This window comes from Ylistrum balloti, unplaced genomic scaffold (genome assembly GCF_031769215.1).
Source record: "Ylistrum balloti isolate Yb309-2 unplaced genomic scaffold, AGI_CSIRO_Ybal_v1 Utg369892, whole genome shotgun sequence".
NCBI lineage: Eukaryota > Metazoa > Mollusca > Bivalvia > Pectinida > Pectinidae > Ylistrum > Ylistrum balloti.
In genome coordinates, this window is record NW_026782024.1 from 61,811 (window position 1) to 80,827 (window position 19,017).

The window sequence follows — 19,017 nt, forward strand, 5'->3', positions numbered from 1 at the left end:
GACGATGCCAACCTCCCCGTTACTCTGGCCCAAATGAGAGCAGTCCTCTTTGAAAAATGGGCCAACATTCCAATGAAGAGAATTCATTGGAACTCCATGCTTAGGAGAATCAGGGTTGTGGAGAAAGTAAACAGGGGACATACCTTGTATTGACTAGCCAGCTCCCACAATCGGACCATTTCGATATCAGATTACAGAGTTCTCTTTCAATTCCCTTCAATTACTCCTAAATCACAAACCGTTGATTTTGCAGTTTGTTCTGTATGGATAAATCTTCATTCTTACTTAAAAGTAATGAACATTATACTCAAAGTCTTGCCTAGAATCATCTGTTAAATCTATCCTGCATTTCTTTATCCCTTGAGTATATTAAATTTTCACTCTATCAATCTGAGAAGGAAAATAGGAAACATTTCATGTGTAGAAGAAAAGTGTGTTTCACTTAATATGATTTTAAATCCTCAAGATAAGATGCAGATTTTGAATTATGTCCTTGTAACTTCACTTACCTTGGTACAGGATGTGAAAGTAAGAGTTAAGACTATTAACTGAAATCAAACTGGATAACAGAAAATAACCCTGAACATGCTCTTTCTCTCTTAAAAAAGAATATAAAATATGTGTATATTAATTTTTCCTTCAGATGACAGAAATCTGTTTACCTAGTGGGAGGTTAAGAGATTGTTTACCTGGTTGGAGGTTGGGGGATTGTTTACATGGTGTGTGGTTAGGGTATTGTTTACCTGGTGGAAGGTTAAGAGATCGTTTGCCATGTGGGAGGTTGGGGGATTGTTTACCTGGTGGGAGATCAGGGTATTGTTTACCTGGTTGGAGGTTAGGGGATTGCTTACATGGTGCGAGGTTAAGGGATTGTTTGCCATGTGGGAGGTTGGGGGGTTGTTTACCTGGTGGAAGGGTAGGGGATTGTTTACCTTTTGGGAGGTAAGGGATTGTTTACATGGTGGGAGATTAAAGATTGTTTACCTGGTGGAAGGGTAGGGGATTGTTTACCTTTTGGGAGGTTAGGGATTGTTTACCTTTTGAGAGGTTAGGGATTGTATAGTTTTTAGAAGGTGAGGGATTTTTACTTTTTAGGAAGTTAGGGATTGTTTACCTGGTAGGATATTTGGGGATTGATCACATGGTGGGAGGTTAGTAGATTCTTCAGATCTGTCAGTAAGGCACCATGTATTGATTGGATGTCAGATTATTTTGCATTCATTGGTCAGTAACAAACAGTGGCTTACCTGAATAAGTAATTGTGGATTGATATGCTTTAATAACGCTCTATTTCTTCAAGGAGAAACTGTCTCCCATCTGTTCTCAGTATATTTCCTTGGACAACTTTGAAGGTTTGTGGTTATTAAATCCTATCACAGATTTACATATATACATTATTAATGTTTAGCACTTATAGATTGATTTTTGACCAGAAGTGAGTTAAACGCCAAAATCTGATGCCGGTATAAAAACTGACCAATAGAAAGATAGGTATCTTGTAGGTAAAGGAGGAGATGAACACGATTCCTTTTATCTTACTAAAGGATGCCACAGGTATGTAAATTTAAGCGATACCATGACAGTGTTATTTGCAGTAATTGTTTTCATGAGTGCCAGTTTGAAATGTCACATGCATATTGACAGTGTACATATGCAGCATCACTGGTGATACCTATTGTTCTCAACTATGCATGCATAAGAATAATTTTGGGTGTACGGCTGACAGCAATTTTTTGGGCGGGCTCAAAACACCATTTTATCACTCCAGGATGATGTACTGGTATACTTATCATTCGACTTACCATTACCTGATTTAAAATAATTCCAACTTAGAAGGTTGACTTCCCCCCATGTCTGGCTACATATTCCATTTAGTGTGCAGACCATGGGTGTTATGATAACACTGCAGATAATTGAAACACAAGGTGAGTTATGCCTCCAGTGTTTACACTTATTCATTATTTTTATATCTCATCAAATACTGCACTGAAATAAGATGATGTATAAACATTTTTTTTTGTGACTTTGCGAACATATTTATATTGGCTATCCTATCAACTTCAATGAATATTCCAACTAAATAAACAAAATTTAAATGTATGAGTACTGCGTCAAGTTAGCTGGGATAGGATTTTTTAAAAACAGGTTTTAAAGCATCGGTTATAATGTTCTTTTAGTTTTTCAGTAGATGAGCTGGTTAGGAAAAAGCCTCTCCTAAATGATAATTTAATGTATGTATTCACATTTGATATCATGTTATGAACAATTTAAGTGATAATGCTCATGTTGGAGACTCTGAAATGAGCTTAATGAGGAAAATGTGAATATTTATAGCAGCATAAAAATGTGAATATTGACATTAAGTTATCACTTCAGAGACAGAACATTATTTTTCTAGAAGAGAGGCCCTGGTGGATTCCTCGATCAGATGTGAAAACCTAGATTTCCTTCCAAAGGAAGGCTCATTGTGTGCTATCTTCTTCCCGGGTGTTTCAAAGCTCTAACAATAGAGATGATTATGCTCTGTTGTGGACAGGGGCGTGATGGGGAAAGGTTATTTACAGTGGTTATCTGTTAGGATATTTTTTTAATTGAAAAGCTGCTGTATTGTGTTAGTATGTGATGACTTCAAGTGCAACGTACGGGAGATGTGCTTTAAAAGTCCTCTAGTGTAGTACATTGTACTGCTGCTTTAGAGAGGAGAGGAGGTTGCATGGCTTGATTGTATGTGAAAAGAAAAAGTATTTATAAGTATTATTTGTATTATTTGTGTGTCTAAGTGTGATGGGGTGTAATTTGTTGCACAGATGCCGTAAATAAGTTTTAAATATCAATGTTTTAATAGAACAAACGCCATCAATCCGCATCAAAGAGGGACAGGTTTTCGATCTAAGGGAGACAACTCTTGCTGGCTTATTGAAATCGCGCTAAAAATACTGGTAGTTCCTAATCTAACAAATAATCATTTATTTCAAGCTTTCCTGTGTATTCCTGTTTTTAGCTTAAGAGAAAAATATTTTAATCACCTTTCTTTTTCATCAAATCTGATAAGTAGATGATAATGATTAAGAGAGTTTATTCACCGTCTTAATTCCGGATACACCGTAGTTTTATACACCGATGCACTGTACATAGTTCACTCAATGATTATCAGTAAAATATCTTTTTTTTTTAAAAAAAAGTCAACACATTTCCCAATTCAATGCAAAATGATGAAACAGTTGACTTTTACAACTTATATATTTTTCATTAGTAAGGAAACTTTGAACCGAGTCCTCGCCCACATACAAACCACGGATAGATCTGTATCGAAGTCCGTATTCAAACTAACTACGCAGATGTTTCACTGGTGTTTTGTACATAGCCGAGTTCAATTGGTCATAAACGGGGTCAACGTTCTGACCGATTTATCTCAGGTATAATCACCATTGAATAAACAGTATACGTCATTTCAATGTGTATAAACAGGTACAGACCTTCTAACATGGACGTAAAGATTTCAGGTGAGAAAGAAAACGAATGAATATTGAACTATGAACGGGATTAGATTGATTATAATATGAAATCGTGTTTGATTAAATGATTTGTGAAATGTTATAATGGAAACCAGGGCTTCACGTTTGTTGTTTGTGTTTCGTGTTTGTGGTTGATATGTGTATAGTCTGACGTAATTGGTCACGCTACACGTATACTTGATCGGGGCCAGAGGGGGCGTTACCCGAACTGACCACCACCGCGTCACGTTGTGTTTGTAAGTAGGACACGCGAGAAGGGCAAATACCCTACATGTATGACGTAGAGTTTTCGGTAAGCAGTAGAGTGTACATACCATGGCGTTGAATTAGTCACATTTGTAGGATTTAGTCTACGTGTTTTGGATGGTCATAGTAAGCCAGCCTGTTTACAAAAACAATTTTACAATGTTTTCCAAACGCCAATAGAAAATAATGAGTATTATTTAATTCCCCATATCATTGGTTATCGCCTCCGCTTCAGTAAACGGGTTATATCTGTATTATCGTATACTTAAATTCCGTGTAGTATTAAATACCACGTGGTATGAAGAAAATTCTTGCATCTATACACAGTACTGGAAGTATATCCACACGTTTGTCGTTGCTATCCCACATATCCAATTAACTAAAATCTGTAGTAAAATAGTGACCCATCCTTATTTTCACAGTCAAACAATGCGTTCACAATAGCCATGCTAGCCGTGGGAAGTGGGTTACACCACATAGGAAGGACTTGGTCCCCAAGCTGTCCACGAGTAGGTCTAATGGGGCAGCGGCAAAGTGTTTTTACTCCTCGGATAACGTGACTGAAAAAATCATGAACACTTCACCGGTTTGGTTTAATATATATATACATATAAATATATTTTATATTAAATATAATTAACATTTTAATATACACACATACATATATTTATAACTTCAAACAATACGTCGAATTTAGCAATGTTGTTTGAAGTTATTTTAATATATTTCACCGGACATTGTGAATTCTGCCTTTATGATAATTTCTGTATGAAAATTGTGGACAAACCCTTTCATCAGTATAAGTTATTTGTGTTGTGTTTTAAGTACAATGACATTAAACAACAAAATAATGAACCGTGCAGCACATATTAACATGTCGTATGTATGTGGGAAAATCATGAGAGAATTTCACTTACTTTTCAATCCCAATGTCTGATCTAGGACGTGAAATTATATACGTTCTTCTACAGACCAAACAGCTTGTTGTGTGATAAAAGAATTTTTATTCCAATATTATATTATAAATAGATTTGATATACAGAAAGTAATAGTAAGGGGTTTAAGTGGTGGTCAGTAAAAAACAACAGAAATAAAATAAAAAAGAATTGTAAAAAAATCGAAACTATTTACAACCGCCCTGACACTATGATCCAAAGATTGAACGATTCTATATAGATAAACAAATTGCTTGGATTTATTGTTTCCGTTGACGCTAATGCAGTACAATATTCAGTCTGAAGTTTAAGTACAACCGAGTAATATAAAAACGGGTAAACTCTTATTTCCGGTAAAAATAATCTCGATATAAGATGTAGTTTGTTTTTACCTGTGTAACGCCATACGCTTTTGAGAGTATTTTTATTATTATTATGTCATCAGTGTATCCTATACTGCTGTATTCTCTTCATCTATAACACACATTGGGATACCAACCAAAGTTTATTTATTTGTGAATACTATAGTATTTATTTCTTTAATTAACGATTTTTTCTGAAGTAAAAAACAACGTGAAAAAAAAATCCTATTTCTAAATATTTCAAGACAAAAATAAATAGATAAATAAAATTTCTTGGTGAGCTCCGAATCCATCTGAACCCAGAACAAGGGGTTGGCAACACAAACTTCGTGATGTAGCCACCCTCGAATGTTCTCACGGGGAAGTCTCCAACTAAATCTGATTCCAAAATATCGAGGAGACGATGTAACACAACGTGTACTAAATTATAATTAACCGTACGTGTAAATCCTAATTTCCACTAGTGAACAGAGGCATTCTTGCCATAAATCGTTGAAAGCGACATCCCATTGACCCTGCAATTGACCTCTGTTACCGTGAATGCTTGCCCACTGTCCAAAATCGCTTAGTTACGTAATATTTAATAACACACATTGTAGAGGCTAGAAAGCAGGCTGGTATCTGATTAGGACCCGTAACAGGAAATGGGGTCAGCTGGACTCGATATTGATCAGTGGTCATCACGTGCATGCATGTATACGCTTACACATAACTGGTCACCGCGGGAAACTGACCCCCTGAGGAAAAGGCGATTACCAAAGTCCATCTGGGCTAAGATTATATTACACGCAGTTGGGTCGGTACTATGAGAATGCATTGCATTGGTATAGGGCCGAACATTCATACACTCTGTTAATACTTATGCATGAAAAACTTAGATGCATGCTAGACAGTATACGTGCGTCTGGGACTTGAGCAATAGTGTTACAGACAACAGATAGGGACCGATACGAAATTTATACAATATATAGATGGAAGAGTTGCTACAGGCAACCGCCAACTGTTACCATTTTAAATGGTGGACTACTGGTGCACTCTTCTTGTTAACAACGTTTGGCCAATCACTCTGGTTCACGGTACAAAGACATAAGTTACGACGGAATGAGTTGGGTCTCGGATTCATCTTGGCCCAATCCTGCGGGATTCAAAAAGTAAAACCGACAAAATCAATTTAGATCTAGAATAAAATTCGACGCTGAGAAACGTTCATCTGACGGAGAATAAGCCAGAGGGGCCAGGGGTGTGTTTAACTATTGATTGTTGGAGAAATAGGTATAGAACGCCCTCCGTCAACGTGTGGCAAGAGGTGTCTACACATCGAACAGGTACTTCATAGAAACAACATGTATAAAGTATGCGTCTACCAAAATCAACGGTGGCGCATCTACTTAGCGTCCAAACACAGAGGCTCCATCCTTGGGATCCTTCAAACACAAAATTTTCAAACTAACGTAGCACAATATACCACAATTTGACAAAATGCGTTTCAGTCTTCGACAGTATGGACATGATGCGTCCAAACCTACAACACTGAGGGCCAAAGTGTCAAATTAAAACAGTATTCAAAGTGTCCAATTAAACCAATTAAAACAGTATGGACACCTTACGTCCAAACGTACAATGTAGGTCAAAGTATCTTATTAAAAAGGCATGGACACAATACGTCCAAATGTATATATCAAATTGTCCAAATAAAACAGTATGGGCACAATACGTCCAAATGTATATATCAGCGTCCAAATAAAACAGTATGGGCACAATACGTCCAAATGTATATATCAGTGTCCAAATAAAACAGTATGGACACAAAACGTCCAAATGTATATATCAAAGTGTCCAAATAAAACAGTATGGACACAAAACGTCCAAATGTATATATCAAAGTGTCCACATAAAACAGTATGGACACAAAACGTCCAAATGTATATATCAGTGTCCAAATGAAACAGTATGGACACAATACGTCCAAATGTATATATCAAAGTGTCCACATAAAACAGTACGCAATATATACAGGTCAAAATGTAATGCGTCCAACACATCCACACTGAACGTAAAAATAAATGTCAAATTGTCCAAACAAAAACCATGCAAATCTAAATTCAATATGAAAAGAATGAAATAAATAATATTATCAAATTTGAAAACATTTACTTTTTTTAACAAATCTGTACCTCTTATCCTCTAGCTACATCTACAATGTTATTCTATAGTTTATATAATTTTACAGCTGATTCATGATATCATCAGGACTTCTCATGCACTACCTAACGATAGAGTTCTACAATCCAGAGATATAGGAAATTACTGTTGAGCACTTGTTTCTATATAAGTAAAACACAGATATACTTGTTCAGAATCCGATTAAGACGCCGGACGGTTAGACACCATGTCTGAAGATCTGTGATAAAATATTGACAAAGATTTGAAATTGTAAATTGTGATTATCTGTCTCGGATCGGCATCATTCTTCACATGAAATGCGTGGTCAACGTGAAATTGCAAATCCATGATGTAATTTCGTCACATTAAGTGGCAAAGGAGTCATGAAAAATCACTTTTTTAATGGTAGTAGTATAAAGTGTTCTCTTAAAAAGTCACCTTTCGTCCACAAATTGTATTTACAACCGTCCGAACATCATGCTTGTGAAATTCCATTGACGATGTAAATCGCATGACAGCCGAGTTTCGCTCGAGTACAAAGTCGCTTGATGAAAATACCAGGGGTTTCTGTCAAATCGTCTGATTACTAAGGGTTTCTATTAACTCGTCTGATTACTGAGGGTTCTGTCAAATCGTCTGATTACTAAGGGTTTCTATTAACTCGTCTAATTACTGAGGGTTCTGTCAAATCGTCTGATTACTGAGGGTTCTGTCAAATCGTCTGATTACTGAGGGTTCTGTCAAATCGTCTGATTACTAAGGGTTTCTATTAACTCGTCTGATTACTGAGGGTTCTGTCAAATCGTCTGATTACTGAGGGTTCTGTCAAATCGTCTGATTACTGAGGGTTCTGTCAAATCGTCTGATTACTATGGGTTCTGTTAACTCAATTGATTACTGAGGGTTCTTGTTAACTCGCCTGATTACTGAGGGTTCTCTTAACTCGTCTGATTACTCAGGGTTCTGTTAACTCAATTGATTACTGAGGGTTCTTGTTAACTCGTCTGATTACTCAGGGTTTCTGTCAAATCGTCTGATTACTATGGGTTCTGTTAACTCAATTGATTACTGAGGGTTCTTGTTAACTCCTCTGATTACTCAGGGTTTCTGTCAAATCGTCTGATTACTATGGGTTCTGTTAACTCAATTGATTACTGAGGGTTCTTGTTAACTCGTCTGATTACTCAGGGTTCTCTTAACTCGTCTGATTACTCAGGGTTTCTGTTAACTCGTCTGATTACTAAGGGTTTCTATTAACTCGTCTGATTACTCAGGATTTCTGTTAACTCGCCTGATTACCAAGGGTTTCTGTTAACTAGCCTGATTACTCAGGGTTTCTGTTAACTAGCCTGATTACCAAGGGTTTCTGTTAACTCGTCTGATTACTCAGGGTTTCTGTTATCTCGTCTGATTACTCAGGGTTTCTGTTAACTCGTCTGATTACTCAGGGTTTCTGTTAACTAGCCTGATTACCAAGGGTTTCTGTTAACTCGTCTGATTACTCAGGGTTTCTGTTAACTCGTCTGATTACTCAGGGTTTCTGTTAACTAGCCTGATTACTCAGGGTTTCTGTTAACTCGTCTGATTACTCAGGGTTTCTGTTAACTAGCCTGATTACCAAGGGTTTCTGTTAACTCGTCTGATTACTCAGGGTTTCTGTTATCTCGTCTGATTACTAAGGGTTACTGTTCACATGTCTGATTACCAAGGGTTTCTGTTAACTCGTCTGATTACCAAGGGTTTCTGTTAACTCGCCTGATTAATAAGGGTGTTAATTCGCCTGATTACTCAGGGTTTCTGTTAACTCGTCTGATTAATAAGGGTGTCTGTTAATTCGCCTGATTACTCAGGGTTTCTGTTAACTCGTCTGATTACTCAGGGTTTCTGTTATCTCGTCTGATTACTAATGGTTTCTGTTAACTCGTCTGATTACTACGGGTTTCTGTTAACTCGTCTGATTACTGCGGGTTTCTGTTAACTCGTATGATTACTCAGGGTTTCTGTTAACTCGTCTGATTACTCAGGGTTTCTGTTATCTCGTCTGATTACTAAGTGTTTCTGTTAATTTGCCTGATTACTACGGGTTTCTGTTAACTCGCCTGGTTACTCAGGGTTTCTGTTAACTCGTCTGATTACTCAGGGTTTCTGTTAATTCGCCTGATTACCAAGGGGTCCTGTTAACTCGTCTGATTACTCAGGGTTTCTGTTAATTCGCCTGATTACTCAGGGTTTCTGTTAACTCGTATGATTACTCAGGGTTTCTGTTAACTCGTATGATTACTCAGGGTTTCTGTTAACTCGCCTGATTACTAAGGGTTTCTGTTAACTCGTCTGATTACTCAGGATTTCTGTTAACTCGTCTGATTACTAAGGGTTTCTATTAACTCGCCTGATTACTCAGGGTTTCTGTTAACTCGTCTGATTACTAAGGGTTTCTGTTAAGTCGTCTGATTACCAAGTGTTACTGTTAACTCGTCTGATTACCAAGGGTTTCTGTTAACTCGTCTGATTACTACGGGTTTCTATTAACTCGCCTGATTACTCAGGGTTTCTGTTAACTCGTCTGATTACTAAGGGTTTCTGTTAAGTCGTCTGATTACCAAGTGTTACTGTTAACTCGTCTGATTACCAAGGGTTTCTGTTAACTCGTCTGATTACTACGGGTTTCTGTTAACTCGACTGATTACTAAGCGTTTCTGTTAACTCGCTGCTTGATAATCTAAATATTCAATGAATTACCGCAGCTTAAAACGACTCTGTTTAGTGACCTAATTAACGAATGGCCCTATAACCGAGGCCTTAACCCTGTTAACTTACCTGATTACCGAAGTATAAAACTCAACTCTGTTTAATTACCGTCTGATCACTAAAAGTTAGAACTCTGCTAACCTGATTACATGAGTAAATAACACCATCTCGTTAACTGGAATTCCTTAACATATCATACAAATCAGTTTCTACAGTATTGCGATAGACAAATGCTGGCGGTTCGTTTTCGTTATTTCGGAACACAGTTTTTGCGACATCACTTTGAAGTATTGACGGCGTTCTTAATTAGTGTAACTCAAAAGTGCCACATTGAACCACTGAACTAGACAACATTTATTCAAGATCACAAATCACACAAAAATGTCACGTCTGTATATATATAAATATATATATAAATATGTATATCAACAAAGACTATATATCATAACGAATGCTATTCGTCCCAGTTTCCCTGAGACAGTCTTGACACAGAGTCTGGTTACACAATATTGTGTCGAACAGTGAATACATCAGCATCAGTGATGGAACATACGCCAATTACTAGCGAAAACGTCCTCACCAACAGTGGAAAATACGTCAATTAACAGTGAAAACGTCCTCACCAACAGTGGAATATACGTCAATTACCCGTGAAAACGTCCTCACACAGTGGAATATACGTCACACACAGTGGAATATACGTCAATTACCCGTGAAAACGTCCTCACACACAGAGGAATATATGTCTATTACCCGTGAATACGTCCTCACACACAGTGGAATATACGCCAATTACCCGTGAAACGTCCTCACCAACAGTGGAATATACGTCAATTACCCGTGAAAACGTCCTCACCAACAGTGGAATATACGTCAATTACCCGTGAAAACGTCCTCACACACATTGGAATATACGTCAATTAACAGTGAATACGTCCTCACACACAGTGGAATATACGTCAATTACCAGTGAAAACGTCCTCACACACAGTGGAATATACGTCAATTACCCGTGAAAACGTCCTCACCAACAGTGGAATATACGTCAATTACCCGTGAAAACGTCCTCACACACATTGGAATATACGTCAATTAACTGTGAAAACGTCCTCACCAACAGTGGAATATACGTCAATTAACAGTGAAAACGTCCTCACCAACAGTGGAATATACGTCAATTACCCGTGAAAACGTCCTCACCAACAGTGGAATATACGTCAATTACCAGTGAAAACGTCCTCACACACAGTGGAATATACGTCAATTAACAGTGAAAACGTCCTCACCAACAGTGGAATATACGTCAATTACCCGTGAAACGTCCTCACCAACAGTGGAATATACGTCAATTAACAGTGAAAACGTCCTCACCAACAGTGGAATATACGTCAGTTACCCGTGAAAACGTCCTCACACACAGTGGAATATACGTCAATTACCCGTGAAACGTCCTCACCAACAGTGGAATATACGTCAATTACCCGTGAATACGTCCTCACACACAGTGGAATATACGTCAATTAACAGTGAAAACGTCCTCACACAGTGGAATATACGTCAATTACCCGTGAATACGTCCTCACACACAGTGGAATATACGTCAATTACCCGTGAATACGTCCTCACACATAGTGGAATATACGTCAATTAACAGTGAAAACGTCCTCACACACAGTGGAATATACGTCAATTACCCGTGAATACGTCCTCACCAACAGTGGAATATACGTCAATTAACAGTGAAAACGTCCTCACACACAGTGGAATATACGTCAATTACCCGTGAATACGTCCTCACACACAGTGGAATATACGTCAATTACCCGTGAAACGTCCTCACCAACAGTGGAATATACGTCAATTACCCGTGAAACGTCCTCACCAACAGTGGAATATACGTCAATTAACAGTGAAAACGTCCTCACACACAGTGGAATATACGTCAATTACCCGTGACACGTCCTCACCAACAGTGGAATATACGTCAATTAACAGTGAAAACGTCCTCACCAACAGTGGAATATACGTCAATTACCCGTGAAAACGTCCTCACACACAGTGGAATATACGTCAATTACCCGTGACACGTCCTCACCAACAGTGGAATATACGTCAATTAACAGTGAAAACGTCCTCACCAACAGTGGAATATACGTCAGTTACCCGTGAAAACGTCCTCACACACATTGGAATATACGTCAATTACCAGTGAAAACGTCCTCACACACAGTGGAATATACGTCAATTAACAGTGAAACAATGGAATATACCCACACAAACAATGGAATATACTCACACAAACAGTGGAATATATCGACACAAACAATGAAATATACCCACACAAACAGTGGAATATACTCACACAAACATTGGAATATACCCACACAATTAATGGAATATACTCACACAAACAGTGGAATATACCCACACAATTAATGGAATATACTCACACAAACAGTGGAATACACCCACACAAACAATGGAATATATCAACACAAACAGTGGAATGTACCCACACAATGAAATATACCCACACAAACAGTGGAATATACTCACACAAACATTGGAATATATCCACATAAACAATGGAATATATCAACAAAACAATGAAACATACCCACACAAAAAATAGAATATATCCATACAAACATTGGAATATACCCACACAAACAATGAAATATACCCACACAAACAGTGGAATATACCTACACAAACAATAGAATATATCCATGCAAACATTGGAATATACCCACACAAACAATGGAATATACCCACACAAACATTGGAATATACCCACACAAACAGTGGAATATACCCACACAAACAATGAAACATACCCACACAAACAATGGAATATACCCACACAAACAGTGGAATATATCCACACAAACAGTGGAATATACCCACACAAACAGTGGAATATACCCACACAAACAATGGAATATATCCACACAAACAATGGTATATACCCACACAGACAATGGAATATACCCACACAAACAGTGGAATATATCCACACAAACATTGGGATATACTCACACAAACATTGGAATATATCCACATAAACAATGGAATATACCCACACAAACAGTGGAATATACCCACACAAACAGTGGAATATATCCACACAAACAATGGAATATATCCACACAAACATTGGAATATACCTACACAAACAGTGGAATATACCCACACAAACAATGGAATATACCCACACAAACAATGGAATATACCCACACAAACAGTGGAATATACCCACACAAACAATGGAATATACTCACACAAACAGTGGAATATATCGACACAAACAGTGGAATACACCCACACAAACAATGGAATATACCCACACAAACAATGGAATATACCCACACAGACAATGGAATATACCCACACAAACAGTGGAATACATCCACACAAACATTGGAATAAATCCACACAAACAGTGGAATATATCCACACAAACAATGGAATATATCCACACAAACATTGGAATATACCTACACAAACAGTGGAATATACCCACACAAACAATGGAATATACCCACAAAAACAATGGAATATACCCACACAAATATTGGAATATACCCACAAAAACAATGGAATATACCCACACAAACATTGGAATATACCCACACAAACAATGGAATATATCCACACCAGCAGTGGAACAACTCCACAAGAGAGGAATACACTTACACCAAAAGTAGAGCACTCTCACACAACAATGGGATACGTCAACATTGTCAGTTGAAACATGGAAATGTACCCACACTGATATTGACATAAATCCACAACAACAGTGGAATACATCTATAACAACAGTAGAACTGCCTAAACCCACACCTATAGTGGAATACACCAAAAGTGGAATAAACCTTCACCTATGATGGAATATACCATCAACAGCAGAATACAACCATCTCAACAATGGAATACATCATCACAAACATTGAAAAATACATACAGTGTAATACAGTGGAATATACCCATACCAGCAGCAGAATACTCTCACACCACCAGTGAAAACACCAATATCATCGATGGAATACACTCCCACTAACATCAGTACACATCCCCCATATAACATCAGTATACACCCCACTAACATCAGAATATACCCAACAAACATCAGTATACACCCCCAGAAACATCATAATACATCCTCACAAACATCAGAATACATCCTACAAACATCAGAATATCACCCCAAACATCAGAATATCACCCCACACTCCAAAAACGCCAGAACACATCCCCACAACATCAGAAAACATTCACACACTTAATAGGCAATACCTAATAGACATCAAGTATCTGATCCGTCTGGAAAAATGTCAAAAACCTAGAAATCCTGAATTTTGAATTTGATGATGTCCTACATAATATAATGGTCAATTATTATCATCATCATTGAGTCTATTGTAAGAGTTGTTTTGTTTTGACCTTTTGCAGCCATTGGCACTATAAATAGAAGTCTTCTCTCTACCACCTTCATTTAAATCCAATCGTCACTTAACATACAACCATCATACGTTTTCATCCAAACAATCTTTAGATCATTATAGTAATGTTATTCTTTACAGATAGCATTTCTAGCTCAAAGCAAGTGAGCTTAGCATCTGTCAACAGCTTATCCATTAATTACTAAGAGACCTCGGGTCCTGATATTAAGCTACTAGCGTGTGTGGTGAAGGGCTTCAAAGTTTGCTCACGTGAATGACCTTGGCCCACTTACTAGTAATGAAACAGCTTCTAAATACCCTAGAGGCCCAGTGTAAGCATGCTGGGATAAAGAGTTATCAAGTTTGTTCAAAATGACTGACCTTGACTTTTCAAGGTCACAGGGGCCAAATGTCTTAACATTTTTTTAGTACTTCTCCGTAACCAAAAGGCCCCAATATTGGGCCAGTCACACGCCTGAATGATGGGAGAAGTCAAATGTGTTAAAATCTTTAAACTTTAAAAGGCTGAATACCAGGGACCTCAGTCTTCTGGAACTCTGGAAAGCTCTTTCTACCATATATGACCACTAAAATGAAAACAGGTCAATGTCATATACATTATGTATATATATACACACGAGGAAACTTTATAGTACTCCAGACTGGGGCTTTTGATCATGATAAATAAATAAATAAATAAATAAATAAATAAATAAATAAAAGATTACTCGAGTTTTATAACATATTTGACCTTTGAGTTATCTGTATGAGTAAACTGAATAAGCACTTTATGCAAGATATCTACTTTCCAAACATCAGTAACCTGTCACAAATGTAGTTTTAGCTTTCTCAATTGAAAATGATAATGAATGGATGAACTAGCCATGAATATTTGAACAGTCTTACATGTGATGATAGGAGGACTGAAAACAGAACAAACAAACATCAACATATTGGTTCAGGAAAGAGGATTTATTTTTCAAACATTTTTTTTTATGTGACAATTGCACAGTGACAGATAATGACAGACAAAACAGTGTTTATAACAGTCAGCTTAGGTTATTAATAAGGACAAAATAGCATGACCTGGAGAACACACAATAGAACAGTTATAGCTTCACCTGTTCTCCATCCATAACACAATGGCATTACTGGGTTTATGGTTTGCAACCTTACAAGTGATCACCTATGCTAGTCTCTTGTAGAGAAAGGGTATCACAATATCATCATCCAAACCAGCACCACACACTGTTTACAGATATCATGAAACCAGCAAACATCTTTCTCACTTGAAAATATGACATGATTTTCATTTTCTTTCAACTGAAAAAATAAGCTGACAAATTAAAAAAAAGTTAAGAAATTTACCTTTTTGCTAATTTTACTAATAAAATCTTTAATACTACATTTTATCTTAACATTTTTCTGAAAAAGACAATTGATCTTCCTTACAATAAAAATCAAAATCTTCTGTGATTATGGCATGTACATGTCTTTGCTTTGCAAAACTTCTAATGAGCACTCGCTAAAGTGTGTTTCACTTTTATGATAGCACATTACTTATACAAAAAGCACATATCAATTTTTTAAAGTGATTTTTTCCACTTGGGTATTTACTTAATGCAGTTGTGATAAAAAATCATGACTTTGAAATAATCAAATGAAACATTCCGCTATTTAAACTGATGAAGGTAGTTCCAATTTCGAAATATATAAGCAATTCAAAATTTTGCATTTTCTTTTTAAAGCATATCAAACATCCTAAACCTTACACTCAGGTTAATATTGGGCATCTTTTAATATATTCATTCCAATTTTTTTTTAGTACTTTCAATTTTAAGTTTTGAAGATTTCTTTTCATTTTTCAAATGATCTGAATGTTCAGGATTTATCAGGAGAAGTATAATGAAACGTATAACACTATCTGCAAGCTACCGACAAACAAATTACACATCATCTTTTTTTACAAGCAAGTTCTCACTGGGTATATCATTTCAGCTTAGCTTTTAGTACAAGTACATGTACGATCAATGCTTTTCAAGCAAAAAAGAACATTGGTGGTTTAATTGCAAAAAAAAAAAAAAGAAGAGAAATAATAAAAATGCTGTTTCTTTCTCCAAAATATTTCAAACGGCAGTACACACCGCTCTGAGCGGGGTGATACACTCCTGCACAAAACATGCATGCAAAGCGGTCTTTGACCAAACAACAGTACACTATAGAATAAAAAGAAAAAATATGTATATAAAAAATCAATGCAAACACTATGGCATATGACTGCAAAATGCACCCTTGAAGCATTTCACAAGCAATGAACATCAACTGAAATATACACACATATTTTTGGCGATACCTTCATCAACACACGCCGCTGCCTGAGTTATAATTTGTTGAAATGCGCAATATGAAGTTTTTTTTTTGTAACAAGAAACTAAGTAACATTTAACAATGCTAATATATAATACACATACATCTATGTCTGGAGGAGGTAATAGGGTTTTAATTCTACACTTACTGAACGATTCATCATAATCAGTGCTTGAAGCAGGTAGTTAAAGATTATATATTGTTAAACTGACAAGGATAACATTAATGAACTGACAAAATTAACATTAGTAAGAGTTTATACCCGTTTTAATGGCAAAAACAAAATGCTTCTAACATAATGCTGGGAATTGACTTACTGGTGTCAATTCCCATGACTACGCAAGTTAGAAGTAATGAATTTTCACCCCAAGTTTTTTAATATTAATGAAAGATAAAAGAAAAAAATCGTGAAATTGTTTATAAAATTAATTTTTGAATTTTTCTTTTTTCAGAATAAGTACTTAACATAATTTTCAACATACAGAGGAGACCTTTACCAAAGATTAAAGAGTAGGTACTCTAAAGAAAGAGGAATCTAGATTTGAATATCTACAACAAAAAATTTTGCATAAGCAATCATTTTACTATCAAAACAATCTATGGAGACATTGTAGAATTTTTCGTGGAATTGTAAAATTCAAAATATAAAGAGAGAACATAGTACTTTATTTCAAGATAAAGTACTTGTGTATTGTTTGCTGGGCAATACAATTGGGGTAAGAACTCATTTATAGAATCAATATATCTACTGTTCTTAAGAGCTGTAGCCTGTCCAGTTATCATTTCAACGTCACTCTTAAATGCCCATACACAAATATACATATGCAATTTTACAAATAACTGGGATAAGCTCCTTCAATCTATACAATTTCAGTCTTTATAATTATAAACTTAAGTGAAATGTTCAGGATGTTTTAAATACGAGGAAAGTAAAAAAAGTCTAATGTATTATTCTTGTTTTTCGACAGACAAGAGAAATTCTACAGCCTATCTATTCAATTTTACTGCTTTTGAACAGACAATTGAACAGATTTTGAACAGACAGCAAAATTTTAGTCGGTCTTTCTCATTTTAACTGTTATCTCAATACCATATAAGGGCAAGTGGTTTCCTTATCATTATCCAATCACAGACTAGATTTCCCGCAGCAATATCCTTATGCATGTTTTTGGCTGGTAAATTTACATGTATACTGTGAGTAAGCATTATGGATTTTTTTTTTCAATTCCAGTCTCTACCCTCAGATTCCATAATAGACTCACAGTTCTTGTGAAATTGGCAGGTCTATCATTGGTTTAGGGAATAGCAGGATGTTGTCTACCTCTAGACTGCTGGGGACATCGCCAAATTTTAACATATCTTGGGAAATGTCTGCAGTAGTGTTTCAAAGGTGGAAGTGAACCCAAACACTGCCTCTAGTAGATATATATCCTGAACATACAAATCTTGGTGTAAATTTTGATTTCTTCGCCAAACTAATAAAAATATGTCAGAGAATGTAGATAACCTGTAATAGTAATTGAGTTCATGCATACAATTAATTTTTAAATTTGTATGCATGCATCTAAATTAGCGCAGTCCTCCTTTGGGTGATAAAATGGATATTAAGATATTTGACAATGATGTCAATGAAAAATATTAAGCTTTGAAATATATAACCCGTTCTTTCAATGGAAACTTTCTAACATACTCATTCAAATAAACTTGGATATTTTAACTCGACATCTTTCACAGGAAACAATGTAAGATAACATGTCCAAATTAAACAAGAAATATGAAGTCTAGGTAGCTACACTCCACTCTGATTATGTTAAAAACATCTGAAGTAACACATAACTGTTTACATACAATAAAATAGAATAAACAATGGTTTGCTTTACATTAAAGTATACAATTAATTAACGATGACATATAGGATCACAGCTGTAATATCACCCTAATCAAAGCTGGCAACATTATCAGTAAAATTAAGAATTTGTGACATTTTTGTCCAAAGAATATGACATTATTTGTGAAATATAAGCCCTAAAACTACACAAGTTCAGCCACAAAGAGGGTATCTTTTTACACAAAAAACACAAAGTCATCATATTCTCTTTCTATCCCCAGAAGATTAAATGATTGCAGTTTCCTTTGTTGTTTTTTTTTTTAATTATCCTTTGCATATTGAATTGATTTTAATGACATGTTCTGAATTATTTCCTTTAGTGTTATGAATATATTCATTACTGCCATCACC